Below are 6000 nucleotides of genomic sequence, written 5' to 3'. Positions count from 1 at the left end.
AGAAACTTATGAGACTGAGTTTCAAACGCACCACCACTCCTGCACTCGGCCTCCACCGGTCAGGGTGTCAAGCATGTTGTCCAAGGCACTCCCTCCTACCACTGTACAAAAATGTGCGACTGCAGGAATTATTTCCTACATTCGACCATTTTGACCTTCACTGACTGGCGCCATTACGCCTTTGGCTTAGTAGACCACTTACAAATTGTAGATGTGACGTTTTTGAAGTTCTCACCTAACATTTTTGTTAATTTGAACAGAATAACATAAACAATTATCGTTGCGAGCTAACATCCAAAAGATGTTCGGACTCACATTCGGTTCCTCTTCGTCGAAATCTCTTGGCTCAAACTGGTCTAGGGGTTGAACCGCACGTATCGCATTACACGCCCTAAATTAGACACTTGTGACTCTTTGGTTAAATTGTCTGGCTGATGGCAAGTTTGCGAAATACAAAGTTAACGTAAGATATAATAACAGTAATAATACTACAAAGCGACATTTTCCAAGTCGTTTCACTTCCTAGATGGCTAAAGACCGACTGTCCGCTTTCGCGTCTCAGTCCGAACTATACCCTTTGATGTCGCCAGCCGAACTGTACCCTTTGGTGCCTATACCAGAACTGCCCTCAGCCCGTTTCCAGCCGCTTTTCCGACGCGCCGAACATCTTCGTTCAATTGGCTAGCGCAGTTCCCTTTCTTGTTGCCGTCCATCTGTTTGGCTACCGCTTATTCTATATTACTTTAGATTTTAACAAATTTAAATAATCAAAACTTGGCCACTTTCACGCTCTAAAGTAACAATAATATCCATTGTTAAATTCTTTTGCATAAAATCAATAAAGTTTCCTTCTTAAATTTGAATGTCACGGCCATTAGCCTTGCACCAATGTTCTTTCTGATAAATAAATGAAGAATCAAAGTAACTGTTATACACTAAACCTTACAACAAACATTCTATTACCTAATGATTCAATAAAGTTCTGTTCATAGCACTACGGGTAGTGAGCGAAAGGATGTGAAAATCTTACGGTGGTTTTCGAAGGGCAGATACAGGGTGTTTCAAAAATGACCGGTATATTTGAAACGGCAATAAAAACTAAACGAGCAGCGATAGAAATACACCGTTTGTTGCAATATGCTTGGGACAACAGTACATTTTCAGGCAGACAAACTTTCGAAATTACAGTAGTTACAATTTTCAACAACAGATGGCGCTGCGGTCTGGGAAACTCTATAGTACGATATTTTCCACATATCCACCATGCGTAGCAATAATATGGCGTAGTCTCTGAATGAAATTACCCGAAACCTTTGACTACGTGTCTGGCGGAATGGCTTCACATGCAGATGAGATGTACTGCTTCAGCTGTTCAATTGTTTCTGGATTCTGGCAGTACACCTGGTCTTTCAAGTGTCCCCACAGAAAGAAGTCACAGGGGTTCATGTCTGGCGAATAGGGAGGCCAATCCACGCCGCCTCCTGTATGTTTCGGACAGCCCAAAGCAATCACACGATCATCGAAATATTCATTCAGGAAATTAAAGACGTTGGCCATGCGATGTGGCCGGGCACCATCTTGCATAAACCACGAGGTGTTCGCAGTGTCGTCTAAGGCAGTTTGTACCGCCACAAATTCACGAAGAATGTCCAGATAGCGTGATGCAGTAATCGTTTCGGATCTGAAAAATGGGCCAATGATTCCTTTGGAAGAAATGGCGGCCCAGACCAGTACTTTTTGAGGATGCAGGAACGATGGGACTGCAACATGGGGCTTTTCGGTTCCCCATATGTGCCAGTTCTGTTTATTGACGAAGCCTTCCAGGTAAAAATAAGCTTCGTCAGTAAACCAAATGCTGCCCACATGCATATCGCCGTCATCAATCCTGTGCACTATATCGTTAGCGAATGTCTCTCGTGCAGCAATGGTGGCAGCGCTGAGGGGTTGCCGCGTTTGAATTTTGTATGGATAGAGGTGTAAACTCTGGCGCATGAGACGATACGTGGACGTTGGCGTCATTTGGACCACAGCTGCAACACGGCAAACGGAAACCCGAGGCCGCTGTTGGATCACCTGCTGCACTAGCTGCGCGTTGCCCTCTGTGGTTGCCGTATGTGGTCGCCCTACCTTTCCAGCACGTTCATCCGTCATGTTCCCAGTCCGTTGAAATTTTTCAAACAGATCCTTTATTGTATCGCTTTTCGGTCCTTTGGTTACATTAAACCTCCGTTGAAAACTTCGTCTTGTTGCAACAACACTGTGTTCTAGGCGGTGGAATTCCAACACCAGAAAAATCCTCTGTTCTAAGTAATAAACCGTGTTGTCTACAGCACACTTGCACGTTGTGAACAGCACACGCTTACAGCAGAAAGACGACGTACAGAATGGCGCACCCACAGACTGCGTTGTCTTCTATATCTTTCACATCACTTGCAGCGCCATCTGTTGTTGAAAATTGTAACTACTGTAATTTCGAAAGTTTGTCCGCCTGAAAATGTACTGTTGTCCCAAGCATATTGCAACAAACGGTGTATTTCTATCGCTGCTCGTTTAGTTTTTATTGCCGTTTCAAATATACCGGTGATTTTTGAAACACCCTGTATATGCTGTGAGAATCCCTAGATCCGTAAATAGATGTCTGCAGGATGACCGTGGGTGGGCTCCAGAAATTATTCTGATTACACGTTTTTGAGCAATGAATACTTTTCTACTCCACAATGAATTACCCCAGAATATGATGCCATATGAAAGCAGTGAATGAATGAAAGTAGGCATAGCAAGCTAATTTACTGAGATTCTGTATCACCAAAATTTGCAATAACCCTAATAGCATACGTAGCTGAACTCAGACGTTTCAGCAGACCATCAACGTGTTGCTTCCAGTTTACCCTCTCAATGGACACACGTAAAAATGCCTCTTTAGTGGAGACAATGGCCACGTATGTATGTGAATTTTCTACTTCTGATGAAACACCTCGCACGACAGCCGAAATATTTCCAGCGTTCTTTTTCATTACGCCTATCTGTGACTCGACGACTCCACTATGTGGCGAGTAGCAATATTTCCTTTTCATATGGTTGTTAGTGGAGCATTGGTTTTATGAGATATGCTATCCAGGATAACATTGAAGAATAACTTCTTACTAAGCATTTCAGAGCAATCACATTTCTGTGGTGTTTGTTGCTCAAATTGTACAGTGTTATTCCTTTCCAGAACACCCTATAGTAAATTTAAGAAAAGCAAGATTCCACAACATACTGAGCACATAGAAGCTCACATTGTCATACATTACCTGTTCCTGAAAGGAAAAATTGCTGCAAGTAGTCGTGATGAGCTTATTGCTATGCATGACGACAAAATACATCGAAGTATGACATTATGTTAATGTTTGCATAGGTGTTTATGAGGGCAAACAAGTTTCGAATATGACCTAAGAAAAATACTGACCAGCTCTCAGTGAGGAACCAGGGATTGCTACGGAAGGGAATGCCATGGATGTTTACGACTGTATCATTTCTGAAGCCAAAAATAGAAAAGGCGCCCACTAGTAATCAGTGAATATAGGCCTAAAACGAATAGAAAAAAAATCTGCTTACCAAGAGGCAGCAGGAGAGAACACAAAAGAGATGTGGAAATGTGTGAGCTTTCAGAGGTAGTGGGTCCTTCTGGCAGAAGGTTGAATGGAATAGAACAGGGATGAAGAAAGAGGATTGGTGAGGTTTTGGAACTGGGAAGAGTTCAGGAAAATTCACCCACGACCACAGATCAAGGGAGACTTATAGGACACAATGAAAATGAAAGACAAATTGTTGGACCCTCCACAGAACAAGATTTGAAAGCCACAGAACTTAAAAGTTGGAAGGGAAAGCCAAACCCCGAAGATTCTTAAGAGTGGAAAACTAAGTGTATCACACATGGTAGACATGTATTTGGAGGGGGGGGGGGGGGGTGGAGGAAGGCAAAATAATACAGGTCAAGAAACAAACAAAAAATGTAACCAGATAACGTTTCCTGGGTTTCTGATCACCATGCTTAGTGTGCCACTAAGACCTAAAGACCAAGCAGCAAGCAACTAATGGAACAGTGCCATAAAGTGGCTTGCAGAGTGTCGAAGACGTAGATGTAGGTGAAGCACTAACATGACCATTACAAGCAAAAATGCAAATAGTTTTATTTTAGTTTTTCACATGCTCTGTGGTCGCATTCACTGCAAGTTGCCAAGATGTGGAATGTGTCAGCAGGTACAAACCAGATACATTTTCTCCGTGAGACCAATGGCTACATGATGGCCATTTACATAAACAGATTAATTCTTAATCTACAACAAACACTGATAAACTTAATCTGACCTTTACTTCAGACCTTTATCATGTCAACACAAGCACCGAAGTCAACATTACCTTCCTTCAATTGGGCCAACTGGCGGTGAATCGAGGAAGTACAGTACATACTGACGAAACTAAAATGAGCTCTAACATGGAAATTAAGCATTTCCGGACACATGTTCACATAACATCTTTTCTTTATTTGTGTTGAGGAGTGTTCCCTGAAAGTTTGGCTGTACCTTTTCGTAACACCCTGTATAGGATGAGAATTACATTGCAATAAAACTCTAAACAAAGAAGATTCATTTCAATAAGACGTAATCTGTATTTTCAAATATCAGTTAGCAACATAACAATACTTTGGTAAAGTTTTTACTGACCTCTGTGTTATGAGACATCAATCACATCTTATCAGTAAAACATTTTGAACAAGAAGAAAGATTTTTCTACAAAAATCATAGGTAACAAAAGATTGAAATTTTCATTATTTTTTTACATGGGTATTGTGTGACATATAATTTTTTTTTACAAAATATTAAATTACGTCACTGACAATACCTATTTATTATTTTATTAACGATAAAGTCCCTTTTATCAGTATCATGAGAATACGATCAAAGTTCAATCACAGTCCATATACAATGCTGTTGTGAATATTATTCTGAACAAAATATAGGCGTGAGGTTTCTGAGCTGAGGTGCTGGTGAGAGGAAAACACTTGCCAGTCTGCTTTGTATAAATAGTGCTTGAATCAGTGTGCTCAGATGTTCTCATACAGTATCCAAGTGTATGACATTGCAGTGCCTCTATTATTCATATTGAGGCAATGTTCCTTCTGAGATGCATGCCTGTGACTACAGCTATTATGAAGAACATGAAATGTATCATAGTTGTGAATATGGGCATCCATCAACTGCATAGTGGAATGAAGACAATGAAAATTTATGACAAATCAGCACTCGAATCCAGATTTCCTGCTTATCACGAGTGGCCGCCTTACCATTTGGCTACTGGAGCACACTCCATGGCCAGGCCTAACCACACGATTGGTGACATATAGCTATTTCCTCCATCACTGTTGGGGTTGCCTACTGGCCTCAGGAGTTTAAAGAGCACCATAATAAAGAGAATGGTTCATCAACAGCAGCAAAGCACCTTAAGAATGACAGTCATCCACTGGGAAGCATCACAGAGAGCATGAATGTATTGCACTTAGAAGAAAAAGTTTGGTTGCTGTCAGAATTGGAGGAAATATCAATTGTTTTTTGTTTTAAGAGACGAAAGAACCAATGTGCTAAGTGAGAAGACAGAAGTGACCAAAGGCAATTTTTGGGCCCACTTTAGCGATGTCCTCATGAGAAACAACCACCACCCTAATTTTCCTAGCAGTCGTTAAATGATAAGGTTTTGCCTATTGTTATGTGTATTACGTCATCACTGATGTTTATTTCTGATTCTGTACTGAATATGAATAATTTCATACATGTCATGTAACCTGTTAAAATATTGTATGTGTTACAGGTCCATAGAATTTTAATGATAGGAAAAAAAAAGAAGAAAATGCTGGACAGAAGTTTGTCTGTGCTAAGAAGGCCACTGTGCACCCATGGAAACGGTAGAAGATATATGCAGAGGGCACCAACCTAGGACAAAGCATGTCCATATCCAGCCATT

Source organism: Schistocerca cancellata, chromosome 7, assembly GCF_023864275.1.
Source record: "Schistocerca cancellata isolate TAMUIC-IGC-003103 chromosome 7, iqSchCanc2.1, whole genome shotgun sequence".
Classification (NCBI taxonomy): Eukaryota; Metazoa; Arthropoda; class Insecta; order Orthoptera; family Acrididae; genus Schistocerca; species Schistocerca cancellata.
This window is presented reverse-complemented; position numbering follows the sequence as displayed.